At 44.0% G+C, this 27,634-nt stretch overlaps 1 protein-coding gene and 1 pseudogene across 1 annotated transcript in view; one reads left to right on the top strand and one right to left on the bottom strand.

Annotated features, from left to right (window-relative positions):
- LOC149301499 (uncharacterized) overlaps nt 1-10,914 on the top strand; it is a 65,361-nt pseudogene extending 54,447 nt beyond the window's left edge.
- The window catches only part of LOC149301496 (uncharacterized), a 303,670-nt gene that overhangs the window by 180,098 nt on the left and 95,938 nt on the right, over nt 1-27,634 (bottom strand). The gene's annotated exons all lie outside the window — the stretch shown is intronic.

Raw genomic sequence — 27,634 nt, 5'->3', positions numbered from 1 at the left:
ATGTCCCTCTCAGTCTTATACGGCGAGTATATCCCAAACTCTATATTTTAACTGGAAAAGTTGGGGATCGTCTTATACACCGGAAAATACGGTATATGTAATTATAATTGTATATATGTTTACTTCTGGTCATAACAGCATAACTGCCCTGCAATTACTGTAATTGAAATGTTTATACTTTGTGATGTTTTTATGATATGTATTTTACACATGATTGCCTCCTGAGGACACTCTGAGGGCTGCCATTGGCTGGAATCCCCTCCCTCCCACCATCCCTGGCCCTAATTGGCTGGAATCCCAGTCCCTGGCCATTTTGTGTTCTGGCAGCCATCTTGTGCTTCTTGTGACTGTGGGGAATAATGTTCCGGAACCTTCTCTGAGGCCTCAGTTGAACATAGGCTCCTCTTTCTCTCCTGAGGCTCCAGAGTCAGAAGGAGGCCAGGCTCCTTGGGCCAAAAGGAAGGAAGTGTGTCTCTTTTCTGAGAGGGTTTTCTTATTACACAGCTCTGCTCCTTCTGGGGAACATGGGTTTTAAAAGGGATCAGAAATAGGAAGATAGTTTTAATACAAGCCTTATTCTTCTTCTTCACAAACCTTGGGCTTTGGCTTCTAAGAGGAGGCTAGTCCCCCCAAAAAGTCCAAAAGGAGCTCCTTTGGGAGGTTTTAAAAGTCTCCCCAGTTTTCTAATTAAGAGATTTTTACGCATGGAGGAAGTTGACAAACCAGACCATGTCATATTACCAAGAATGAATCAAACAAACAACAACAAAAATAAGGATTAGACAGAAAAACAAAGTGCTTATTTTTTTAAAGTAAAACCATTATTAAGAGGGAAAAAACCAGACTTGGGTGCTTCTGCCCTTTTACATCCAGCTCAGGCTGTATCTGCACTGCCGAAATATTCCCGTTCGAAACTGCTTTAACTCTCCTGGCTCCTTCCTGTGGAATCCTGGGATTGGTAGTTTTTTGCGGTACCAGAGATCCAGAGCCACTCCAAGGCAAGGCTCTCCAGGGCTCTCTTGGCCCTCCTTTGCTTGCGAATAAAGTGGGCCCCTGGTATACACGGGGGATCCCTTCTGGACCCCCCCACGTATTCCAAAATCCGCGTATGCTCAAGTCCATGCGCACGGACATTGGGAACAAAAGTCCATCTCCTCTCCTCCCCTCCCCAACTTTTTCCCTCCTCGCTGCCACGGTCGGCGGAAAGACCACGTGGGAGTGTTGGAGGCCAGCGGAGGTAGCAGTAATTGTGGCAGTGGCAGCGAAGAGGAGGCGGAGGAGCAGCACCAGAGGCCTCCTCTCCACCTCAGCCTGCATGCCCCCGCTGCCGCCACCGCGGAAGGGCCGGGTGGTCACCCGGAGGCCTCTTGGCCTCCAATAGTCCCACACGGCCCTTGCGCCGTGGCAGCGGTGGAGAGGAGGCCGAGGAGGCCTCTGTCACTGCTCCTCGGCCTCCTCTCCACTGCCAGCACACTTCCGGGGGAAAGGCCTCTTGGCCTCCAGCAGCAACACCTGGCCTTTCCCCTGGCCTTGGCAACGAGGAGGCCAAGGTGGCAGAGCAGCAACATAAGAGGCCTCCTCAGCCTCCTCGCCGCCACCGCTGGCACAAAAGAGCCAGGTTCGTGTGTTGGAGACCAAGAAGCCCCCAGCCCGGTCACCCGGCCCTCACTCAGAGGCAGAGGCGGCAGCAGAGAGGAGTCTGATGCTTGGCCTCCTTGCAGCCACAGCTCCATTGCTGCCGCCAACGCGAAAGGGCCAGTGCAGCCTGGAGGCCTCTTGTCTAGCTTGTTTCATGTTTTTGTTTTATATACTATTTAATTTGGTTAACTGCTATTAAGGGACATATCTATGAGATCCTATGATATGGGGTGCACTATAAACCTTTTAATAAATGAGCATGTAATGCAATCCTATATATACATATTATCAGACATAACTCCAGACAATGTTAGCCTTTTGGATGCAAGAAGGTTCCTCTCATTCTTCAATGCAAGAAGCAACTCCTCAGCTGCCTTCTAGAAGATAAAGCAAAAAGGCTTCCAAAAGAACTGAAGCCTTGGGCAAGTCTCACTCTCTCAGCCTCAGAGGATGGCCATGGGAAACCCACTCTGAAGAAACCTGCCCAAGAAAACCCCTTCAGAGACTCCCATAAGGTCTCCATAAGACCTGGAAACAACTGGAAGGCAGAGCAACATTGGGAAATAGGTGCAAGGCTTGCCTTGGGCAAGTGCAATGACTGGGCTCCAGTCAATGGAGGTCTTCTTCAGGCAGAAAAGGGAGGTTTATGCAAATGCAGAGTGACATCACTGCTACAGAAGGCTCTCTTGACCAATCAGAGAGCAAGATAAAGGTCCTTCTGGAAGCTTCCGTGAGAAGGAGATATAAGGCCTGAGAGACCAAGAGACAGTTGGGGGAATTGTGTCGGTTGGAGATCGAGAGAGAGAGTTAAAGAGCGGATCTTGGAAGTTAGTCTCAGAATTGGACGTTTAGGTCTATTTATTATTTTAATAGCTTGTATGAATTGAATATTATATACTTACAAATATTGTACATGCAAGATTCTTAATATCTTGTGTGACTTATATTTCAGTTATACATTTTGTTATTCATAATACATACCTCCTTAGAGTATCTACTACTCAACGCTCCTTTTACACGTGTCTTGGATTGGTTGATGCTTGGGAAGATCAGTAAAGAAGGAGAAATAAGGTTCCTTAACTGGTCCCAGTATAGGTTAAGGGAAATCCTTTTATAATTCACTGGATGATGGCAGCATGATTTAAGGAATTTAAGGGTCTGCTGGGCTAAGAGCCATAATGTCTAAATGTCTAATGAGCACTTTGTAAGCCACTCTGATAGCCTTTTGGCTGAAGAGAGGGGTATAAAATTATTATTATTATTATTATTATTATTATTACTATTACAGGGCCGCAGTTTGGCTGCTTGGACCACCGGAGATCATCACAGTGAGTCAGTTGGAAAAGCCCATCTCACTCCAGAAAATAAAGGTACTTGAGGAGTTTGCACTCTACCTCTTTCTGTAATAATAGCTACAAAACTGATAATAGCATTTGGGACATTTAGTCTTTTAAAAACAAATATGGCAGATTTAAATTCTCCTTTAAAACCTCTTTCCATCTGCCAGCTTTGTGCTGGTTTTGGGGGGAAATGAGAAAGTCTTGGGAGAGAGGGACTACCAACAGAATTAGGAGATGCATTGCAGGCTATGGACAATTTGTGGCAAAGAAAGGTCCAAAATACACTGCAGCAATAGTCCAGTTTGAGAGAGCTTTAACTGCCCTGGTCCAGTGCTAGGGAATCCTGGGAACTGGAGTTTATTATGGCACCAGAGCTCTCTGGCAGAGAAGGCTCAATGTCTCACAAAACTACATTTCCCAGAATTCCCTAGCACTGAGCCAGGGCAGTTAAAGTGGTCTCAGATTGGATAATTGCTGCAGTGTCTTCTGGACTTAGGTGACCCTTGGCAAGTCACTCTCTCTCAGCCTCAGAGGATGGCAATGGCAATCCCTCTCTGAAGAAACCTGCCAAGGAAACCCCGTGATAAGGTTGCCTTAGGGTCGCCATAAGTTGAAAACTACTTGAAGACACAAATGAAGAACAGAAGAAAGTCTGCAATTGTTTCTCAGGTTGTACATGGGAACGGGAGGCAGTGTGGTGCAGTGGTTTGAGTGTTGGGTTACAACTCTGGAGGTCAGTGCCCCACTCTACCATGAAACCAGTTGGGTCCCTTGGGCAAGAAGTCACACTCTCCAAGCCTCAGGGAAGGCAATGACAAACCTCTGAACAACTCTTGCGAAGAAAACCCCAGGAGAGGCTCCCCAGAAGTCAACAATGACTTGGAGCCACTGCACAAAAAACAACAAAGCCTCAAGAAAGAGCCAGCGTGGTTTAGTGGCTGGAGCATTGGACTATGACCCTGGAGACCAGGGTTCGAATGCCCTCTTGGCCACGGAAACTCACTGAGTGACCTTAGGCAACTCACACTCTCTCAGCCTCAGAAGGAGGCACTTGAAAAAGAACTTCAGGACAAGAAAAGCCTGCAAAGGGCTTCCCTTAGGGTCGCCATAAGTCAGAAACAACTTGGAGGCACACAACAACAACAAGAGAAGTAACACCACTAACACAAGGCAGCTAAGGAGAAAGAAAGAAAGAAAGAAAGAAAGAAAGAAAGAAAGAAAGAAAGATGTGGGAGTTGTAGTCCTTGTTTCAGAGGGATTGAAGGGGCCTTACTGCAGGGCTGGACCCCTCTTCTTTCTGGCCCTGTGGATACTGGGAGATCCAGTCCAGGAAATACACTTTAAATCCCATTGGCAAGAGACAAGGCTACTACTGCCTTTCAGATCCAGTTTGCCCCAAATCCTTTATGAGGCCAGAAACCCCTTTGTTAGGAAGCAAACACCAAATATCTCAGGAAGGCCCTATATCTCCCAATGCCCCCTCCCTCCAGGACCTCCCTCCACTCTTCCCCTCTGTCTCTCTCTCTCCCCTGAAGGCCTCAAATGTCAACTGCTGAGCACTCAGGCAGAGGAAGCCATTTTGTGTTTCAGCTGCCCATTTTGTGTTCTGGCAGCCATTTTGTGTTCCAGTGGCCATTTTGTGTTCTGGCAGTCATTTTGTGTTCTGATGGCCATTTTGTGTTTTGGCGGCCATTTTGTGTTCTGGTGGCCATTTTGTGCTGCTTGTGACTGTGGGGAATAATGTTCCGGAACCTTCTCTGAGCCTCAGTTGAAGAGAGGCTCCTCTTTCTCTCCTGAGGCTCCAGAGTCAGAAGGAGGCCAGGCTCCTTGGGCCAAAAGGAAGGAAGTCTGTCTCTTTGTGTGTCTTTTGGGTCTCTTTTCTGAGAGGGTTTTCTTATTACACAGCTCTGCTCCTTCTGGGGAACATGGGTTTCAAAAGGGATCAGAAATGATGAGGATAGTTTTAATACAAGCCTTATTCTTCTTCTTCACAAACATTGGGCTTTGGCTTTTATGCTAGTCCCCCAAAAAAGGCTAAAAGTGGCTCCTTTGGGAGGTTTTAAAAGTCTCCCCAGTTTCCTTATTAATAGATTTTCAAGCAAGAAGGAAGGAGGCAGACCAGAATAACTCATATTACCAAGAACGAAACAAACAAACATACAAACAATGAACAACAAGAAGAATAAGGATTAGACTGAAAAACAAACTGCTTATATTTTAAAAAAGCAAAACCATTTTTAAAAGGATAAAAATTTGACTTGGGTGCTTCTATCCTTTTATAACCAATTTAGGCTTTATCTGCATTATAGAAATAATAATAAATAATAATAACCGGTCCTTGCCTCCCCCTTTGGGAAAGGAGACCCCCTCAGCCCCCTGGACTAACTCCTGCCACTCATTCCTAGGGCTGGGACTCAGATGAGTTTCCTAGGCATTGTCATCTTCTGCCCTCCATGGCCATTGGCACTGACCTTTTCCCCATTGCCTTCCCTCCCTCAGCCCTGTGGACCTCCTCCTCCTTCGCACTCAGAGCAACCCTTCTCTACGGCTGAGGAGACGGACTCTGACCCAGGGAAGCTCCAGCCATAAAGGACTGCAGGAGAGGCCTTTCTAGGGCTGCAGGAATCAGGGTCCTTGTATTGAAGGTAGGTCTTTATTCCTGGAGCTGGAAGAGGACCTTTGTTTAAATGTTTCAGTCCAGGATTGTGTGGAAAGGTTGCAGCTGAGAGACTGAGCCATTGGGAGAATGAGGAACCACCAGGCCAGACAGCCTGACCCAGCAGAACCCTCTATTCTCCAGTGTTGTTCCAGGTGGAATCAGGCTAAAACTGGCCATTCACTGACACAGGTCCTACCAAAGAATTGTGGAAGCAATCCCACATCGCCATTCCATGCTTAGTGAGAGTGTTGGGTGTGAGGTTTAAGGGAAGCATCCAGCTGTGTTTATGTAGTGAGAAGCAAAATGAAGACATCTTCCTCTGAGGGCCACTGGGGAGGTCAGGAGGCGTCAACAAATGATACACTCATTTCACACCTAGCTACGGGGACATAACCAGGGCCCTCTCCAATTCCCCATCCCCTAATCCCCCACCACTCTAAGAAGGCATGGAGTATCTGTTGTGTAGGGGAGCTGGAGTGAATCTATGCTAGCTCCAGGGGGCTTTGTTTGGTACAGAGGGAGGAAGGGGATACCCAGCTCTGCATCGGCCCAAAAGAGGCATATGTCACCTGTGTATGTCACCAGCAGGATGCTGTTCTCTGTATCTTTGAGTGCTGCAGGGTTTCTTGCCAAGCCAATCCTAACCCTGGTCCCTTTTCTCAGGAACTTCATCTCGGCCTCCTTGGACACGGCTTTGGGGCCTCTCTTGCTGGAAGTGACCAAGTGCAGGACCACCAGGACCCCTGCCCACCTGATGGCTGACACAGAGGCCAAGTGGAGGGAGTTGGGCTCCAACAGAACGGGGATGCCGAGGTACAACAACTCTTTGGTGAGTCACTATCCTAATAGCTTCATCTGTGCCACTGCTGGGCCAATTTATGAAAGGAAGTAAATAAAATACTGTCCAAGTTTGACAGAGACAGTCCTGGTTAATCCTCTGTCAAACTTCTTTTTCAGGGGATTTTAAAAATGTCCCGGTTGCTTTCTTCTCCTCCCACTTTTCCCCTCTCAGTTCACTTCAGTTCCTGAGTGCAATTGAGTTTGCAGCCCATCAACTCAAAAGTGGGGAGAGAAGAGGAAAGAAGGAGACAGGATATGGCCCTTTGAAGGAGGCTGAAGCAAAAGGAAACTCCATTGCCCTTCCTAGCTTGTATGATCTTCCTCATAAACAACTTTGGCCATCTTTACTTCCTTCTGGGTTGCTTATCCACATGTATCTTGCTTTTCCAATCTGTGAAATGTTGGGGGCTATGGGAGAATGTCACTGGATATAAATTGGGGGTGGGCCCAGTGACCCTTAAGCCCAGAGTGCTCCCCAGAACTGTTATTAAAAATGATGTTTGACTCTGAAATGTGGCAAGAAATGTCTAAATGCACCATAATTCTTTGGTGGCTAAATGTACTGTATGTGTTGGGATAGTCAGTATCCTAATCCATCTTCAATATCCCAGCCATGGCCTAAATTATATTGTGTATTATATTGAAAAGATTCGAGACAAACTGGATCTCAAAGGCAGTAGCTTTTTTCTTGCTGACAGAATTTAAAGTTTATTTCCTGGACTGAATTCTAAAGTGATCAAAAAATATTTGGATGCACCATGTACTTTCCTCCCCCTTTGCTTAGTCACTCTGTGGATGAGGGCTATTTTCTGTTGCAGGTGACCTTTGCGGATGTGGCAGTATATTTCACCGAGGATGAATGGAATCTGTTGACGAAGAAGCAGCGACTTATGTACAATTATGTGATGATGGAGAATTACGAGAATGTGGCCTCTGTGGGTAAGGAAGCTGACTTCATTGCCTTTCCTATGAAGACTGAGGTCCCTTTCATACTACATTATCATGGCACTATGATTCAACTTTAGAATCATTGAATCATAGAGCTGGAATAGACCACAAGGACCATCTGGTTCAACCCCTTGCTATGCAGGAATACACATTGAAAGCATCTCTGCCAGATACCACCCAGCCTTTGTTTATAGACCTTCAAAGACCTTTAAAACCCTTCAAGGAAGGAGTGATTTAGAAATTAATAAGAAGAATAATAATAACCATAATGAGATTCCACCATGCTCTGAGGGAGAATATTCCATTGTTGAATAGCTCTTACTGTCAGGAAGTTCCTACTAATGTTTAGGTTGAACCTCTTTTCCTGTGCCTTGCTTCCATTGTTCTGTCCTTTTTGAATTGTGGTGCCCAGACCTTGACACAATATTCCAGGTGGGCTCTGACCAACGCAAAATAGAGTGACACTATTACTTCCCTTGGTCTAGACACTATACTTCTATTAATGCAGCTGAAAATTGCCTTGGCCTTTTTAGCTGCCACATCACACTGTTGACTCATGTTCAACTTGTGGTCTACTTGGACTCCCTTTCACATGTAGTCTTGTTCAGCCAGGTGTCACCCATCCTATATCTGTGCATTTCATTTTCCGCCCTTAGTACAGTACCTTACATTTCTCTGTGTTGAAATTCATTCTTTTAGCTTTGACCCAGCTTTCTAGTCTATTCAGGTCATTCTGAAGTTTGATCCAGTCCTCTGGAGTATTAGCTGTTCCTCCTAATTTGGTGTCATCTGCAAATTTGATAAGTATACCCTCAATTCTGTCATCCAAGTCATTGATAAAAATGTTGAATAGCACTGGGCCCAGGAGAAAACCCTGTGGCACCCCACAAGTCACTTCTCTCCAGGATTAAAAGGAGCCATTATTGAGCACCCATTGGGTTCAGCAGTCAACCAGTTACAAATCCATGTAACTGAGTGTTCAAAAAGTTTAAGTCACTTTAGAATATTTCCTGTGGAGGGGAAATGATCTGAAACCAAATTGAATGCAATGGGTGCTTGGTGCAAATATCTCAGACAGAAAGGATTATCGCACTGGCTCTCAGGTCCTTCTCGGCTCTGAATTTCGATTACGTTCAAAAGCCAGTGTACACTACAATCTGAGGGTGACACTCTCAGATGCAGCTCAGCAATAACATAGCAGAGTAATGAAGTAAATAGCCAGATATAGATATTGGCAATGCACTGACCACTTTTCACACTTATAAAAAAGTCACAAACAGTTGATTTTATCGTAATCCTTGGAGGTTCTCTATCTTGAGTTGCAAAATAATACAAATATTTGCAAGCTATGCTCTCCAACTTCCATCATGTTCAACATCCCTTGTACACACAACTCCAATCCAATCCACACAAATCCACATGTGAGCTGCATACTGTATTGTTGTGAGTCATCTCCTGGTGCCAAACAGCATTAAGTGGCATCTGCAGTTAGCTTGCATCATGCTTTGGGCTCTGACTCAGGACTCCATGGCAGTCTCACAGGATATGATGCCGCCTGTCAATCAAAGTATTTTTGCACATGTTTAATTGAATATTTTTTCAACAGTCCTTTCTCTGAATATCTCCTTCCAGTGATTCCCCTAAGGTAGGCCCCCTCCAATCTCTTCTTTGTTAACGCCTATAAGTATATATACAATCGTTCCATGGATTTAGGGGCATAAGCAGCAGGATCGTGCTTGGGTTACTCACAGAATCTTTCTTAATTTAATCTCTAATAAGGAGGGGTTAATGTGGGCTAAATCATGGGGTAACACTCTCTTCCCTTAACTCTGATTTTTAGTCTCATCTGTCATTATTCTTCTTTACAGAAGAACACTTGAGTCATGAGAGAGTCCACACAGGAGAGAAGCCATACAAATGCCAGCATTGTGGGAAATGTTTTCCTCGGAAGGCACACCTAGTGATACATCAGAGGGTCCACACAGGAGAGAAGCCATACAAATGCCAGCATTGTGGGAAATGTTTTCCTCGGAAGGCACACTTAGTGATACATCAGAGGGTCCACACAGGAGAGAAGCCATACAAATGCCAGCATTGTGGGAAATGTTTTCCTCGGAAGGCACACCTAGTGATACATCAGAGGGTCCACACAGGAGAGAAGCCATACAAATGCCAGCATTGTGGGAAATGTTTTTCTCAGAAGTCAGACCTAGTGAGACATCAGAGAGTCCACACAGGAGAGAAGCCATACAAATGCCAGCATTGTGGGAAATGTTTTTCTTGGAAGTCAGACCTAGTGAGACATCAGAGGGTCCACACAGGAGAGAAGCCATACAAATGCCAGCATTGTGGGAAATGTTTTTCTCGGCAGTCAAACCTAGTGACACACCAGAGCATCCACACAGGAGAGAAGCCACACAAATGCCAGCATTGTGGGAAATGTTTTTCTTAAAGTCAGACCTAGTGAGACATCAGAGAGTCTACACAGGAGAGAAGCCATACAAATGCCAGCATTGTGGGAAATGTTTTTCTCAGAAGTCAGACCTAGTGACACATCAGAGAGGCCACACAGGAGAGAAGCCATACAAATGCCAGCATTGTGGGAAATGTTTTTATTCAAAGTCATACCTAGTGACACATCAGAGAGGCCACACAGGAGAGAAGCCATACAAATGCCAGCATTGTGGGAAATGTTTTTCTTGGAAGTCACACCTAGTGACACATCAGAGAGGCCACACAGGAGAGAAGCCATACAAATGCCAGCATTGTGGGAAATGTTTTTACCAGAAGTCAGACCTAGTGACACATCAGAGAGTCCACACAGGAGAGAAGCCATACAATTGCCAGCATTGTGGGAAATGTTTTTATTCAAAGTCATACCTAGTGACACATCAGAGAGGCCACACAGGAGAGAAGCCATACAAATGCCAGCATTGTGGGAAATGTTTTTCTCAGAAGTCACACCTAGTGACACATCAGAGAGTCCACACAGGAGAGAAGACATACAAATGCCAGCATTGTGGGAAATGTTTTTATTCAAAGTCATACCTAGTGACACATCAGAGAGGCCACACAGGAGAGAAGCCATACAAATGCCAGCATTGTGGGAAATGTTTTTCTTGGAAGTCACACCTAGTGACACATCAGAGAGGCCACACAGGAGAGAAGCCATACAAATGCCAGCATTGTGGGAAATGTTTTTACCAGAAGTCAGACCTAGTGACACATCAGAGAGTCCACACAGGAGAGAAGCCATACAATTGCCAGCATTGTGGGAAATGTTTTTCTCAGAAGTCACACCTAGTGAGACATCAGAGAGTCCACACAGGAGAGAAGCCACACAAATCCCAATAGCGAACTAATACTATTTTTGTCAATAAGAAATACAAAAAATATATTTTCCATCCAGTGGTGCTAAGAAAAGGCCCTTGTGATTTTCCCTGTAAGGTTTGTCTGTCCATATGTCTGTTTATCTTTTAAAGTAGTATTTTGTTAAATTTAGATTGTAATTGCTGTTAGTATAGATAATTGCTTCAGTTTATAAATTTGGCTGGGGATTTTGGGTGTGAAATAGGTTAGCTAGATGGGGGACTGGGATTTGTTGCAGCTGGATAGAATACTTAAGGGAATGATAGCTTTTGCAATGTGTGGGATGTTGGCTGAAGAAAGTTGGGGACAGGTATTAACAGAAAGGGCTAGTTTGTGGGATTGCAAAGGGGACTTGTTACCTGTGGGGCATAGACTGTAGGAATGGGAATTGGGGGCTATATTTGGAAGGGGGTGATATTTTACGTTTTGGGGTTTTAATGTATTATTTGTATTGGAGTGTGCACTTCTGGCTTAAACACTGAATTTCTATGTGTTCTCAATAAAGTTCTTTGCTGTTTCAACACACTGGACTCTTTGATGCACAGAAGTTCTGAATTTGCCCAAACTGAACCTTTCTTCTCTCTTCAGTCCTCAGCTCCATTCCCAGCCATAAGAACAGCAGAAGCAAACATACACGCACACGCACACATATACAGGATACACAGAGCTTTATTTCCAAATCAGAGCCTTCCTTTCTTGACTTTCCCTCCTGTGTCCAGCTCTCTACTTTGGGCTCCATTGCTGTTTCCTCAAAGGAAGAAAGGGGGGAAGGAAGGGGAGGCCGCTGAACCCATGGCGCATACCTTTTTTTCTCGCAAAAGCTGCCAGCGGAATAAGAAGCAGCATCTAGGCCTTGGCAATCCCTGTGCTTTCTGATGAGGGGCTTTAGGAGGCATCTGTGCATTAACAGCCCCTGAAGCCATTGATGCCCTCACAGTCTGTTCTGAGGAGGGAGGGAAGGGGGAGAGCCTTCGTTCATTCAGAGGAATGGCTGGAGGGTCTTCTTGGGGGCACTTGTGGGGGTTATAAGAAGGAAGGAAGCCCCTCTTCTCACCCCAAAGAAAGTCAGGGGTCCTGCCAGGCCTCCTCTCCCTCTTTCCTTTCCTGCTCCCTCCTTGGGGGATTGCTTAGGGCCCAGGTACTTGGGGGATTATTATGAGAAAAGAGGGCAGGGAAGACCCTTGGAGAGAGGCATGGCCACGGAGGGAATCAGGATCCAAAAATTAAAAGGGTATTGAGCAGCCCCCTCCCTCCTGGAAAGTGGGGCAGAGGAGAGACTCTCCCTTCTGATGTGTCATTTGGGGAATTGTTTTGTGCCAAATAGAGAGAATCACACAGGACAGAGTTCAATAGCATTGGAAGCAACATTTTTTGTGGGAGAAGTTTTCTCTGGAGTCCTGAGGGGAGAGGGCTCGGCGGGGGGGGGGGGGGGGGGAGAGAGAGAAAAGCCAAAATCTAGGCCAAAGCCAAGAGGAAACAGGGGGACCTCAAAACTCTGGCAATCCCCTGGTAACCTGGGAACTAGGTTTAGAGGTGCTCCCTTCATTCCAAATGCCACTGCCCTGGTCTTGAAGGGAGAGAAAAACCAGCAGTACCTGCTTGACTTGATCCCCTTCCCCACTGCCATTCCCTTCTCTTTTGTGTCGTGTCTTTTTAGATTGTAAGCCTGAGGGGCAGGGAATTGAGTAATTAACCATCTGTAAGCTGCCCTGGGATCCTTTGTGGCTGAAGAGAAAAGAATAAATACTCTAAGTTTAGAAGCAACAATTCCCAAATTATTGTGTTATAGCATTAGCAATACAGCATGTACATTTCTGTACTGCTTATCAGTGCACTCAGCACTCCCTAAATGGCTTACAACCTGTAAGCCAATTGCCCCCAACAAGCTGGCTACTCCTTTGACCGACCTACGAAAGGATGGAAGGCTGAGTGGACCTTGGAGCCTTGCCTGGGATTGAACTCACAACCCTGGCTGCAACACTGACATTTAACCACTGTGCCACCAGTGCCTCAGGTTCTCCACCATCTTCTAGTCTAGACAATTCAACATCCCCCTTACTTTCTTCTCTGCGTGGCTAATGTAGTATTTCATTGTTGTATGACCTTTAAGCCAAATAACCAGAGTACAATATTGCTGCAAACTTCATTTAATTCCAAAATATAACACAGTTGGAATATTCTTAAGAAGCTGAATAAGGAAATCAAATTACAAAGTACTGTTTACAGACTAGTCTGTCATTTTCACATACTATACATGTTATTAACTGCCCTTGAACTGGTCCCAAGGTCCCCAACTCATGCTGACCCTGTGGATGAGACATCTCCAAGACCCCTGTCCTCTCTTGCTCTGCTTAGGTCCTGCAGATTGAGGTCCGATTATTGACTCTACCCATTGGGCATGCGGTTTCCTCTACCTTCTATTTTTCCTAGCATCGTTGTCCTTCCTAATGAGTCATGCCTTCTTGAGATGTGTCCAAATACGACAGGCTCAATTTAGTCATCTTGGCTTCCAGAGAGAGTTCAGTCTTGATCTGCTTTAGAACCCCTTTGTTTGGCTTTTGGGCTGTCCATGGGATCCTTAGCACTTTTCCCCACCATCGCATCTCGATTGAGTTGATTTTCTTCCTGTTGGCTTTCTTAACTGTCCAGTTCTCACATGTGTATAAAGTGATGAGGAATCCCATGACTTGGACAGTTCTAGTTTTAGTGCTCAGTTGTTTATCTTTAGGATCTCGTCTAGTTCTTTCATCGCTGCCCTCCCCATTCCTAGTCTTCCTCTGATTTCTTGACTGCAGTCTCCATTCTGATCAATGCTTGATCCAAGGTACAGGAACTCTTTAACTATTTTGATTTCCTCACAGTCTAAGTTGAATTTATGCAGCTTCTCCATGGTCACTATTTTTGTTTTCTTTATGTTCAGCAGTAATCCTGCCTTTACACTTTCACATCAGCCCTTTTCACATCATATACAAACAGTAACTCAAACATCTAAGCAAAGGCCTGACTTTCAGTGTCACACCACTGATCACAACACACACAGTGGTTTCATGGGCACATACATGTCATCACACACCTCATCCCTTTGCTGTTTTGCTTCTTTGTGTGTGAGGATCTATTTCTATCACAATTTTTCTTCCTCACTGATTTTTCTCTTTCTATCCCACGGCTTTTCTCTTTATTAATCTCCCACTTCACTTTCTCTCTTTCTCTCTCTCCTCTCCCTCCATATTTTCCTTTTGTATGAGAAAAAAGAAACTACGTTCCTGACACTCTAAGACTTATCCCTCCCTCACAGACACACAAGTCATTAAGTGCATGTCTGCATCCATTGGAAAAATGGCCAATATGCCCACTGACTCCCCCCAAACGTGGGAGATTTCAGGCGTATGTAATGAGAAGTAACATCCTTGACAACAACATCACACATTATGACTTTTGTAGATCAGAGAGTGGGCTGGTTTACACAGAATTCAACCCAGTACATGAATGAGCCACATTTTCTTTCTTTAATATGTTTGCTGCACTTACATTCCTGCTTTTCTCCCAAAATTGGATACAAGGTGGCTTACAAGCATTTTTAAAATATTCAACTAAAACATTAATTTACAAAAGCTATAAAGAAATTAAGTGGCAGCATTGAAAACATGACTAAAACACTGAAAACAAAAATGTATTTAAAACAGTTTATATATATATATATATACAGTATATGTCTACAGAGGGAGAGCATACCATGTCACACATTGCATCTCCATAATTAAAATCCCAAAGCCTGCCCAAATAGAAATGCCTCCATCTGCCAGAAGAAAGACAGGAGGGAAGGAGCCAACCGGACTTTCTGTGGAGCCAAGTCCTATCTATTGGGATCAGCCACGGATAAGGCTCTCTCCCGAATCCTTACTAACCATGTCTGTGAGGATGGTGGGACTGTGAGGAAGCCCTCCCTTTAGATGTCAATGCACACCTTGGTTTATATCAAGAGATACAACCTTTCCAATATGAAAAACAAAAGCTTTATGCTCACACAGGCAGTTTCCCATCTCCACTCCTGCTTTTTCATACCTTCGAAGAAGAGATGGGTCATTCCTTCTATGGACTTAAACAGATCTCTGTGACATCCAAACATGAACAATGTGATTTCCCTAAACGCAACTTGACAAAAACCAACCAAATATGAACTAAGGTATCAGATCTTGGTTTGTTTTAACCAGAGTTTACCCATAAAAAGCAACGCTGTGGCTTCTCCAAAGGATTCTTTAAAACTGAGTAGATGGAGCTAATTAGTTTGAGTCTTAAAACTTTCGTGGGGAGGAGGGAAGTCTCAGATCTGACCTAAATGCATTGCTGATCACTTCTATCCTAAAGGTCTTCAGTAAAGTTATTTTGTTTATTCAATTAAAAAGAAGAATTGGAAGCAAATGCTTTCAAACCACTTCTCCAGCGAGCAAAAAAAGGAGGGCAGAGTAAGAGAGCTCCAGGCTCATATACAATTCATGTCACAAGAAACCATGGTTTCCCATTACAATAATACCAGGGCAGCATGTACATTAGATAGGGCTTTAAGCACCAGATGCTGAAAAACACACTCAGTAGCACATAGAAGATATAAGGAAAACTGTCACATGGAGCAGGTCAGTGTCACCAAGTGTGGAAGAAGAAGAAGAAATGTTTTATATACTGCCTCCTATGGAGATCTCTGGTCAGCTATAACAGTAACAGACTTCCCTCGGGTGATAGTCTCCTGGCATTTTTGGACTACAAATCCCTATCAGTTCCTAAAGTGGAACGATAGACACAAGTTACTGTTCAAACTATCTAGAAGATTGGGGAAAGCTCTGGCTGACTTTTCAGGGACAGGGATAGATCTTTCTTAGCTTCCTTACTACATAAGATCCTACACAAAAACTGAACACAGAACCTCCTACATGCAAAGCATGAACTCTGTCAGTGCATTATAGCACCTTTCTTGCAATATGGTAAAAACACATACCAGGACCTATAACCTGTAGAACAGGAGAGACATGATTTGGAGGTGAAGAAGGGACACCCCTTTTTCAGCATGAGATTAGCCCACATGGACAGTAAGAAAATGCTTAAACACAGAGGTTATGTATCTTGCAGGTATTATATTGGCATAGAATTTGGGGGAGAAGGTGAATGTCACTGAATTACATCCAAATAGGTGTGTCTGTGAGCGTGTGTGTGCGCCATCTTCAAGTCACCTGTCAACTTATGGTGACCCCATGAATGTCATGCGTCTTCATAGGCAAGGAAAGACTCTGCAATGGTTTTGCTAATCCCTTCCTCTGAAATATAGCCTTCAGCATCTGACCTTGGTTGGCAGTTTCCCATCCATTACTACCCTGGGCTGACTCTGCTTAGCTTCTAAGATCAAATGGGCATTGGTGCCTTCAGAGTTTTTAGGCCAAATACACCTACACTACAAGCGAATTCCTACAACTCTTGTGCAGCTGCTGGGTCTTCCCAGATACAGACACATCTTGGAAATCCTTGAGTGAAAGGGAAATGGATGGCATTAAGGAGAGCATCACTTTCATCACTCCCAACATGGACCCCTAAGCCTCTTCCTCATGTACTGAAGATAGACAAAATAGAATAGAAAATGGCCATAATATAGCCATAGTTCAGCATGTTTCTATTTCATTCACTTCAAAAGGAATCATTAATGATGCATTTGGGGCCTATAATTCTATGTGTAATAATTTGTCTATATGCATGTGTGTGTATGTGCATATGATCTTAGAATACTGTACTCCAAGCATCTGAGAAAGGCTGTATCTGCACTGCAGAAATAATCCAGTTTGGCACCACTTCGACTACCATGGCTCAATGCTATGGAATCCTGGGAACTATAGTTTGTTGTGGCACCAGAGCTCTCTGACAGAGAAGGCTAACACAAAACTCACCAAACTATAATTCCCAGAATCCCATAGCATTGAGCCAGGGCAGTTAAAGAGGTGTCAGATGAGATGATTTCTGCAGTGCAGATGCAGCCGAAATGAATCACAACCCACAGAAGCTGATGCTGAAATAAAACCCTTAAGTCTTTACTTGTTTGGTTGTTATTAGCTGCCTTCAACTCACAGCAACGCTGTGGATGAACCACCTCCAAACCCCTCTATCCTCCATTGCTCTGCTCAGGTTCTCTTGATTCAGCCCCGTAACCTCCCGATTTACATCTAGCCATTTGGCATGCAGCCTTCCTCTCTTTCTTCTCCCTTCTACCTTTCCTAGCATTACTCTCCTTCTTAATTATTCATGCCTCCTCATGATGTGGCCAAAATACAACAGCTTAGTTGTTTTGGGTTCCGGGGAGATTTCAGGCTTGGTCTGTTCTGAGACCCATTTGTTTGTCTTTTTGACTGTCTGCGGTATCCTCAGCCCTCTTCTCCAGCACCACATCTCAAATGAATTTATGGTCTTCTCATCCACTTCCATTACTGCCCAGCTCTCACAGCCGAACATGGTAACAGGGGACACAATGGACTGGACATTAGTGCTCAGTTGTATATCTTTAGAGTCCCTTCATGGCTACCCTTCCCATTCATAGTCTTGTTTCGATTTCTTGACTGCAGTTTCCCATTCTGATCAATGTTTGCTCCAAGATACAAGAAACCTTTTAACTTCCTCATTATCTAGGTTGGATTTATGTAGATCTTCCTTAGTCATTTTTTTTGTTTTCTTTATGTTCAGTAACAAGCCTGCCTTTGCCATTTCTTTCTTGACCTTCCTTAGTAATTGTTCCAAGTCCGTGGTGTTTTCCGATAGTAGTATTGTATGGTCCATGTATCTTAAGACTACTGATGTTCCTTCCTCTTATCTTCCCTCCTCCTTTGCAAACCAGCTCTTCATTTATTTTCTGCATGTAAATTGAACAGTTGGGGTGATAAGATGCAGCCTTTTGCCAATTGAGAACTATTCTGTTTCTCCATGTTCTGTTCTGACAGTAGCCTCTTGTCCTGAGTACAGACTCCCCATCAGGACTATCAGAGGTCTTGGCACTCCCATGGCTTTAAGGGCTTTCCATAGCCTTTCATGATCTATGCAATCAAAAGCTTTGCTATAGTGACCAGTGTTTCACAAACTCTGGTCCTCCAAGTGGTTTGGACTTTACTGGTCAGTAAACAGGAAAGCTGTAATCCTGGGAACAAGTTTAGGAAACACTGCTATAGTCTATTAAGCACACGGTGATTCTTCCCCCTGGAATGCCTTTGTACAGGCACACAACTACAATTCCCAGAATCCCATATCACTCAGAGCCATGGCAGTTAAAGGTGGACTATTTCTGCAGTGTAGATGCAACCAAAATGAATTACAACTCATAGAGTTGGGAGAGACCACAAGGGCCATCCAGTCCAACCCCATTCTGCCATGCAGGAACTCTCAATCAAGGCATCCCTGACAGATGGCTATCCAACCTCTGCTTAAAGACCTCCATGGAAGGAGACTCCACCAAAATCTCTGAGGGAGTTTGTTCTACTGTCAAACAGCCCTTTCTGTCAGGAAGTCCCGCCTAATGTTGAGGTGGACTCTCCTTTCCTGCACTTTGCATCCATTGTTCTGCATCCTAGTCTCTGGAGCAGCAGAAAATAAGCTTGCTCCCTTCTCAATATGACATTCCTTCTAATATTTAAACAGGGCTATCATACCACCTCTTAACCTTCTCTTCTCCACGCTGAACATCCCTAGTTCCCTAAGTCCTTCCTCATAGGGCTTCATGGTTTCCAAATCCTGTATAGAAATTTCTGCTTCAGACTCAAGTATGGCCTTTCCTCCTCTTCTGTGAAGAAGACTGCGACATCTGAAAAGGTGATCTGCAACAGAAAATAGCCCTCATCCAGAGAGCGATTCAGGAGGGAAGCACAGGGTGAATCCCAAATATGATTGGATCCCTTCAGGATATCAATAGAGTGGGACATATTGGAATATCCTCCCTTCTCTTTTCCTTAGCTCCCTGGATCTTCAAGAAAGGGGTGAGAGGGGAAAGACAAGGCTGCAATCTTTGTTCATGGTCATCTAGATTTATCTTGGGATGGAATAATTAGTTTAGCAATGAAAGCTCTTCCCTGGAGGCCTTCCCAATCTGCTTTACTAAACTGACAGAAATCTAGGGCAGCGTCACCCAATCAGCAGATTTATTTATTTATTTATTTATTTGATTTCTAGTATTCCTGGAGGTCAAGTTCTTTTTGGAGGCAGAGAACACTCCGGGGCCCTCTTCCCTTCCCTGGGAATAGAAATAGGAAGACCACTATTCAGTCATTAGGAATGGCTTCCTTTCATGGTGGCTCCAAACCAGCTGCCTTCACCATGAGCCTCACTGAATCAAGCCCTGTCTCAAAGGCATGCGTTCAATGGTCTTTTAGGAACAGAAGAAGTCCTCCTGAGGACACTCTGAGGGCTGCCATTGGCTGGAATCCCAGTCCCTCCCACATCCCACAGAGAATGACATCACTGCTACGGAAGGCTCTCTTGACCAATCAGAGAGCAAGATGAAGGTTCTTCTGGAAGCTTCCGTGAGAAGGAGATATAAGGCCTGAGAGACCAAGAGACAGTTGGGGGAATTGTGTCGGTTGGAGATCGAGAGAGAGATTTAAAGAGCGGATCTTGGAAGTTAGTCTCAGAATTGGATGCTTAGGTTTATTTATTATTTTAATAGCTTGTATGAACTGAATATTATATACTTACAAATATTGTACCTGCAAGACTCTTAATATCTTGCATGACTTATATTTCAGTTATATTTTGTTATTTATAGTAAATATCTCCTTAGAGTATCTACTACTCAGCGCTCCTTTTACACATGTCTTGGATCGGTTGATGCTTGGGAAAATCAGTAAAGAAGTAGAAATAAGGTTCCTTAACTGGTCCCAGTGTAGGTTAAGGGAAGTCCTTTATAATTCACTGGATGATGGCAGCGTGATTCAAGGAATTTAAGGGTCTGCTGGACTAAAAGCGATGATGTCTAAATGTCTAATTAACAATTTGTAATCCACTCTGATTGCCTTTTGGCTGAAGAGAGGGCTATATTATTATTATTATTATTATTATTATTATTATTATTATTACAGGGCCGCAGTTTTGCTGCTTGGACCACCGGAGATCATCACAGTGAGTCAGTTGGAAAAGCCCATCTCACTCCAGAAAATAGAGATACTTGAGGAGTTTGCACTCTACGTCTTTCTGTAATAATAGCTACAAAACTGATAATAGCATTTGGGACATTTAGTCTTTTAAAAACAAATATGGCAGATTTAAATGCTGCTTTGAAACCTCTTTCCATCTGCCAGCTTTGCTCTGGTTTTGGGGGAAATGAGAAAGTCTTGGGAGGGAGGGACTGCCAACAGAATTAGGAGATGCATTGCAGGCTATGGACAGTTTCCGGCCAAGAAAGGTCCAAAACACACGGCAGCAATAGTCCAGTTTGAGAGCGCTTTAACTGCCCTGGCCCAGTGCTAGGGAATCCTGGGAAATGGAGTTTATTGTGGCACCAGAGCTCCCTGACAGAGAAGGCTCAATGTCTCACAAAACTACATCTTCCACAATATCCTAGGACTGAGTCAGGGCAGTTAAATCCGTCTCAGACTGGATTATTGCTGCAGTGTGTTTTGGACTTAGGTGACCCTTGGCAAGTCACACTCTCTCAACCTCAGAGGATGGCAATGGCAACCCCTCTCTGAAGAAACCTGCCAAGGAAACCCCATGATAAATTTGCCTTAGGGTTGCCATAAGTCGGAAAAGACTTGAAGACACAGATGAAGAACAGAAAAAAGTCTGCACTTATTTCTCAAGTTGTACATGGGAATGGGAGGCAGTGTGGTGCAGTGGTTTGAGTTTTGGGTTGGAGGTCAGGGTCTAGTGCCCCACTCCACCATGAAACCAGTTGGGTCCCTTGGGCAAGAAGTCACACTCTATCAGCCTCAGGGAAGGCAATGGCAAACCTCCTCTGAACAACTCTTGCCAAGAAAACCCCAGGAGAGGCTCCCCAGAAGTCGGCAATGACACCACAAAAAACTACAAAGCCTCAAGAAAGAGCCAGCGTGGTTCAGTGGCTGGATGAATGGACTATGACCCTGGAGACCAGGGTTCGAATGCACTCTTGGCCACGGAAACCCACTGAGTGACCTTAGGCAAGTCACACTCTCTCAGCCTCAGAGGTAGGCATTTGCAAAACCACTTCTGGACAAATCTTGCCAAGAAAAGCCTGAGAAGACCCCACAGGGTCTCCATAACTCAAAACAACTTGAAAGCACACAACCACAACAAGAGAAAGAAAGCGAGCTATTGCCAGTGTGTCTGGTCAAGAAGACATGGGAGTTGCAGTCCTAGTTCAGAGGGACTGGAGGGGCCTTACTGCAGGGCAGGACCTCTCCTCTTTCTGGCCATGTGGATGCTGGGAGATTCAGTCCAGGAAATACACTTTAAGTCCCATTGGCAAGAGAAAAGGCTACTACTGCCTTTCAGATCCAGTTTGCCCCAAATCCTTTATGAGGACAGAAACCCCTTTGTTAGGAAGCAAACCCCGAATATCTCAGGAAGGCCCTATATCTCCCAAGGCCCCCTCCCTCCAGGACCTCCTTCCTCTCTTCCCCTCAGTCTCTCTCTCTCCCCTGAAGGCCTCAAACTGACAACTGCCAAGCGCTGAGACTCAGGAGGCCATTTTGTGTTCTGGCAGCCATTTTGTCTTTCCAGCGGCCATTTTGTGCTGCTTGTGATTGTGGGGAACAATGTTCTGGAACCTTCTCTGAGCCTCAGTTGAACAGAGGCTTCTCTTTCTCTCCTGAGGCTCCAGAGAGAGAAGGAAGCCAGGCTCCTGGGGCCAAAAGGAAGGAAGTGTGTCTCTTTGTGTGTCTTTTGTGTCTCTTTTCTGAGAGGGTTTTTTTTATTACACAGCTCTGCTCCTTCTGGGGAACATGGGTTTTAAAAGGGATCAGAAATGGGAGGATAGTTTTAATATAAGCCTTATTATTATTCTTCACAAACACTGGGCTTTGGCTTCTAAGAGGAGGCTAGTCCCCCCAAAAAGTGAAAAGGAGCTCCTTTGGGAGGTTTAAAAAGTCTCCCCAGTTTCCTTATTAATAGATTTTCAGACAAGAAGGAAGGAGACAGATCAGAATAACTCATTACCAAGAATGAAACAAACAAACATACAAACAAACAAGAAGAATAAGAATAAAGATCAGACTGAAAGGCAAACTGCTCATCTTTTTTGAAAGGAAAACCATTATTAGCAGAGTAAAAACAAGAATGGGCTGCTTCTATCCTTTTACAACCGACTCCCTGTGATGATCCCTGAGGGCAAAACCCTGTGCGTGACTATTCCTCTCAGGGGATCCCTTTACAAAAGAACTTTTCGCTGCCACCACCCAGTGAATGAATTATACCCCTTCCTCACACACACTGGGACTTGTGAGGGATAGAGAGAGAGAGATCTAGTTTCCTTTCTTGCTAACCCAGAGCAATCAGTAGCCGAGTTAAGGCGCGTGTACAGGAGCAGAGAGACAGCAGATGCTTTTTAAGAAAGAAGTTTATTTTAAAAAGGGATAGAATAGGATAGAAAGAATTTATATCGCTCTTGCAAAGCCTCCTTGCCTTGCAGGTCAAAGAACATAGTTACAGAGTTCATTCCAGACAAGCCATTGTTGAAAATAACAAAAGGCCTAAACGCACTAGCTAACACGTTCCTAACTACTCACGGAAGATGGGATTTGTAGTCCTTTTGAGTTCTTGGAATCAGGGAGCTGGCTCCTTGCCAACTCTACCTGCATTCCTGAGTCTGTGTCCCCCAGACTCCAAGAGACATCATCTGGTTCCCCCTCAGGGGAGGATCAAGGGAGAGACAAAGGAGCGCATGGCCTCAAAGGGCCTTTTAAAGATTTCCCATAGAAAGTTCTTGAATCTCGCGGTCCTACTCTCTGATTGGTCAGTTAGACCTTACATCAGCTATGATGCTACAGCTCATTAGCATGTGATGTCATCTCTCATTAGCATGTTCCTCCTCCCCGATTAACCCCTTATGGTTCAGAAGAAGTTCCCAGATGACTGAAGGACCAGTCATCACAATATGTTATCTTCAACAATCTTCCGATATCATCTTCACCATTTGAGACGCTTCCCTATAAGTGTTATAGACACTGTATCTTCAAAGCCTCTTTACTTTAATTATCTTGAAGTATCTATATTTTATTTTTATTTTAACCTTACTTTCTATCTTTTTATACATATCTTCCCCTCTGAACCTATCCTACCCATCGTGTAACATTTCCCTACTGATCCATTTCCCATCTTATAGTAAGATATTCTGTAATAGGTTCCCATTCTCTTTCTTTCTTTATTATTTCCTTAGTACACTCAGTTAAACTATCATCACACAGTGCTGTAGAGCATTCCATAGTCTTGATTTCCACAACCTTTAACCACCATTCATCTGTAGAGGGTACATATACTGATTTCCAATTTCTAGCTATCACGATTCTCGCGCCGGTTACTAAATTCAGTATAATCCTCCAGTATTGTTTTTCCGTTTTCGTTCCCACCACAGAGGTCATATTTAGTAAATACAATTCAGGTACAAAAGGATAGTCAATCTTCAAACTCTGTCTGATATTCCTATGAATTTTTAACCAGTAGTTCTTTATTACTGGGCAGGACCACCACATGTGGAAATAAGATCCTTTTTCCTTTTGGCACCTCCAACACTTATCATTTTTCAGTTTATATAGCTTCGCAATTGTTACTGGTGTATAATATCATCTGTTTGTGGTCTTTATACAGTTCTCTTTCAAGTCTTGTGATGATAAAATTTCCAAGCTGTATAACCTGTTTCTTCAGAGAGAAATGGAACAGGAAATAGTATCCACATATATGATAAAATGGGCAACAGAAATAGGACATGAAATACATTTGGAATATTGGGAAAACGCCTGGGACAAGTCTAAGGTAACTTACATATAACATCCAAGTTTGGGATCATACAAACTTAAAATTGTATACAACTCATTACAGTTAAAGGTAAACTCTCTGGTTACAACTTTTAGCCTTTTCAATTTCCCTTTTCTTTTGGACACGCTCTTCAGCACCACTTTGTTTCGTAGCCTATTTCTTCTTTAAATTATGGCTACCAAGGTCGAAAAATTATATAAAAGAAGGAGAGAGAAAGGGAGAAGATCGTTAAAGACAAATCCACTCTATTAATTCCACAAACTATACAAAATTTAATGTTCTTAATTCCTCCCATTTAAACTTCATTAAGTTCTATCTCCAAGCTCCATTCTTTTTTCAAAAAATCGGTTATCTTTCTCCAATCTTCCTTCGATCTTTTCCTGCTAAAATTTTTTACACTACAGGAAAGCATGTCTAATATTCTGTAATCATTAACTTTCATCACCCAAGTATCTCTTGTAGGGGTTTTGTTTGATTTCCACAGTTTAGCAATCTCAACTCTTGCCGCTGTAATCATATAAAGTATTGTCCTCCAATGAATTTTTTCATCCTCTGGTTTTAACACTGTTGTCATGTTCAGAAAGTAAATTTTTGGGTCTAGCGGAAATTTTATTTCCAATATTTTTTGAATCAATTTATGAATTTCTTTCCAAAAGCCTTGAATAATTTTGCAATTCCACCAAATATGAATCAGGTTACCCTTATCACTGTTACACCTCCAGCATTTCCCGTGTTTCAACTTATACATTCTTTTAATCCTCCACGGTGTATAATACCACCTGTTCATAATTTTTAATAAATTCTCTTTGGGTTCCTGTGCTATAGTAAAGTCATAGGTTTTTTTCCAGGCATTTTGCCACTCATTTAAATTGATTATTTTCCCCAAGTCTTGTGCCCATTTCGTCATATATACTTTAACCGTTTCCTGCTCTAAAATACGGCTGCGTAACAGTTTCTAAAACTTTGAGACCTTCTTTTTATCAGGTTGCCAAAATAATATATCTAATTCATTCATTTTATCTTCAATTCCTCCCCTTTTCATGTCCTCTTTAAATTTATTTTGAACCTGATAGTAGTTAAACCAACTTAAATTAAACCCATCAGTTTTTAATTCCTCCCTGGATTTAAAGGACTCTCTAATCCTCTGATTCTGAGATTACAATGGGACAGTCTCAATGCTTAAGGTAAGGAGCAGCAACCTGAAGTCACAATAGCGCCATCTGAATACTTCAGGCTAGGTGCATCAGCCTGAAATCAAAATGGGCAGACTCCATGCATGAGGGTAGGAGCATCAGCCTTAGGTCACAATGGGCCATTCTCAATCCTTCAGAGAAGGTGCTTCAGGCTGAAGTCACAATGGGCCAGTCTCAATCCTTCAGAGAAGGTGCTTCAGGCTGAAGTCACAATGGGCCAGTCTCAATCCTTCAGGTAAAGAGCACCAGCCTCAACTCATAATAGTCCTATCTAAATCTTTAAGGCAAGGAGCTTGAGTCTGAGACACAATGGGCCAGTCTCAATCTTCAGGAAAGGAGCATCAGCCGGACATCACAATAGTCCCATCTTAATCCTTCAGGTTTGGAGCATCAGACTGAAGTCACAATGGGACAGTTGCAATCCTTCAGGTAAAGAGCCCCAGCCTCAACTCATAATAGTCCTATCTAAATCTTTAAGGCAAGGAGCTTGAGGCTGAGATCACAATGGGCCAGTCTCAATCTTCAGGAAAGGAGCATCAGCCTGACACCACAATAGTCACATCTTAATCCTTCAGGTATGGAGCACCAGTCTGAAGTGACCATAGTCCCATCTAAATCCTTCAGGAAAGGAGGATCAGCCTGAGATCATAATGGGACAGTCTCAGTCCTTCAGGCAAGGAGCATCAGCCTGAGATCACAATGGGACACTGTCAATGCTTCAGGTAAGGAGCATCAGACTGAGGTCACAATGGGCCAGTCTCAAAATGGCCGCTGGACCACAAAATGGCTGCCAGAACACAAAATGGCCACCTCAACCTTAGCGCTTCAGTTGACAGTTGGCAGTTTGAGGCCTTCAGGAAACCCATAATGGAGGATGTAAGGTCCCTAAAGTCAGAAGTGACCCCAAACAGGATTTCCCAACCTTAACAATACCTAAAGGTTTTCCAGATGCTCTATTATAGAGACTCCCTGAGATAGTCAGTATTCGCAAGCAAAGGAGGGCCAAGAGAGCCCTGGAGAGCCTTGCCTTTGGGTGGCTCTGGATCTCTGTTGCCCAACAAACTACAAATCCCAGGATTCCACAGGATGGAGCCAGGAGAGTTAACACAGTTTCGAAAGGGAATATTTCTGCAGTGCAGATACAGCCTGAGCTGGTTGTGAAAGGGTTGAAGCAGTCAAGTCTCATTTTTACCCCCTTAATTATGGTTTTACTTTCAAAAACTAAGCACTTTGTTTTTCTGTCTAATCTTTATTTTTGTTGTTGTTTGTTTGTTTCATTCTTGGTAATATGAGATGGTCTGGTTTGTCAACTTCCTTCATGCATAAAGATTTATTAATAAGAAAACTGGGGAGACTTTTAAAACCTCCTAAAGGAGGTACTTTTGGCCTTTTTTGCGGGACAATCCTCCTCTTAGAAGCCAAAGCCCATGTTTATGAAAAAGAACAATGAGGCTTGTGTTAAAACTATCCCCCCATTTCTGATCTCTGTTAAAACCCATGTTCCCCAGAAGGAGAAGAGCTCTAAAATAAGAAAACCCTCTCAGAAAAGAGACACACTTCCTTCCTTTTGGCCCAAGGAGCCTGGCCTCCTTCTGACTCTGGAGCCTCAGGAGAGAAAGAGATGCCTCTGTTCAACTGAGGAACCAGAGAAGGTTCTGGAACATTATTCCCCACAGTCACAAGAAGCACAAAATGGCTGCCAGAAAACAAAATGGCTGCCAGAACACAAAATGTGAGTCTGGGGCAGAGGGCGGGGTCTTCCAGATGCTCTGCCCCCATTGGCCAGCCTCAAAAAGAGGCGGAGCTTCTGCTTCTCTATTTACTTCTGTGCGCGGAAGAGAGAATGAGGAGAAAGGAGTAGAGTTTAAGAGGGAGAAGGAGACAGACAGGAAGGAGAGAGAGAGAGGAGTGGAGGGGCAGCAGAGAGACAAGGCCTGGAGCCACTAGGCTTCACTGCTGCCCTGAGGTCTGCTTGGGCCTGGCTTGGGTCTACTGCTGCTGCTTTTCTTTGGCCACTGCCATTAAGGAGGGGAGGAAGGAGGCCCAGCAGTCCTCTCTGAAGGTGGGAGAGTGGGGTACCCAAAGGGGATTTCAATGCTTTTAATGGTGGCTCTCATGCTGTAGCAAAGAGGATGATGATGATGATGATGATGATGATGATGATGATGATGATGATGATGATATCAGGCCTGGGGGGTTGAGGATAGATCTGCTGCCAGACCTTAATCATCATTAGTGCCACCATCGCTGGGCATTCTTGTCCTGCACCACTGTAATGGCCATGGCTCAGTGCTATGGAACTCTGGGAATGTTCTTTTGCTTTGGCATTTTAGGTGTTGTTAAGGTTTGGAAATCCTGTTTCAGGACCCTTCTGACTTTGGGGCCCTTTCATCCTCCATTTTGGGTTCCCTGAAGGCCTCAAACTGCCAACTGCCAAGTGCTCAGGAAGAGGCAGCCATTTTGTTTTTTGGCGGCCATTTTGTGCTGCTTGTGACTGTTGAGAATAATGTTCCAGAACCTTCTCTGAGGCCTCAGTTGAACAGAGGCCTCTCTTTCTCTCCTGAGGCTCCAGAGAGAAGGAGGCTCCTATCTAATTCCTCTTGAGAGTTTGTCCATTTTGTTTGTTTGTTTGTTGTTTTTTCTGTTTTTTAAATATTGCTTTGGATTTAATACTTTTTTAAGGA

Source organism: Sceloporus occidentalis, unplaced genomic scaffold, assembly GCF_023333645.1.
Source record: "Sceloporus occidentalis isolate IW3139 unplaced genomic scaffold, rSceOcc1.0.p SCAF_21, whole genome shotgun sequence".
NCBI classification, from domain to species: Eukaryota; Metazoa; Chordata; class Lepidosauria; order Squamata; family Phrynosomatidae; genus Sceloporus; species Sceloporus occidentalis.
The sequence above is the reverse complement of the archived record's forward strand: the minus strand, read 5'-3'. Positions and strand labels throughout refer to the sequence as shown.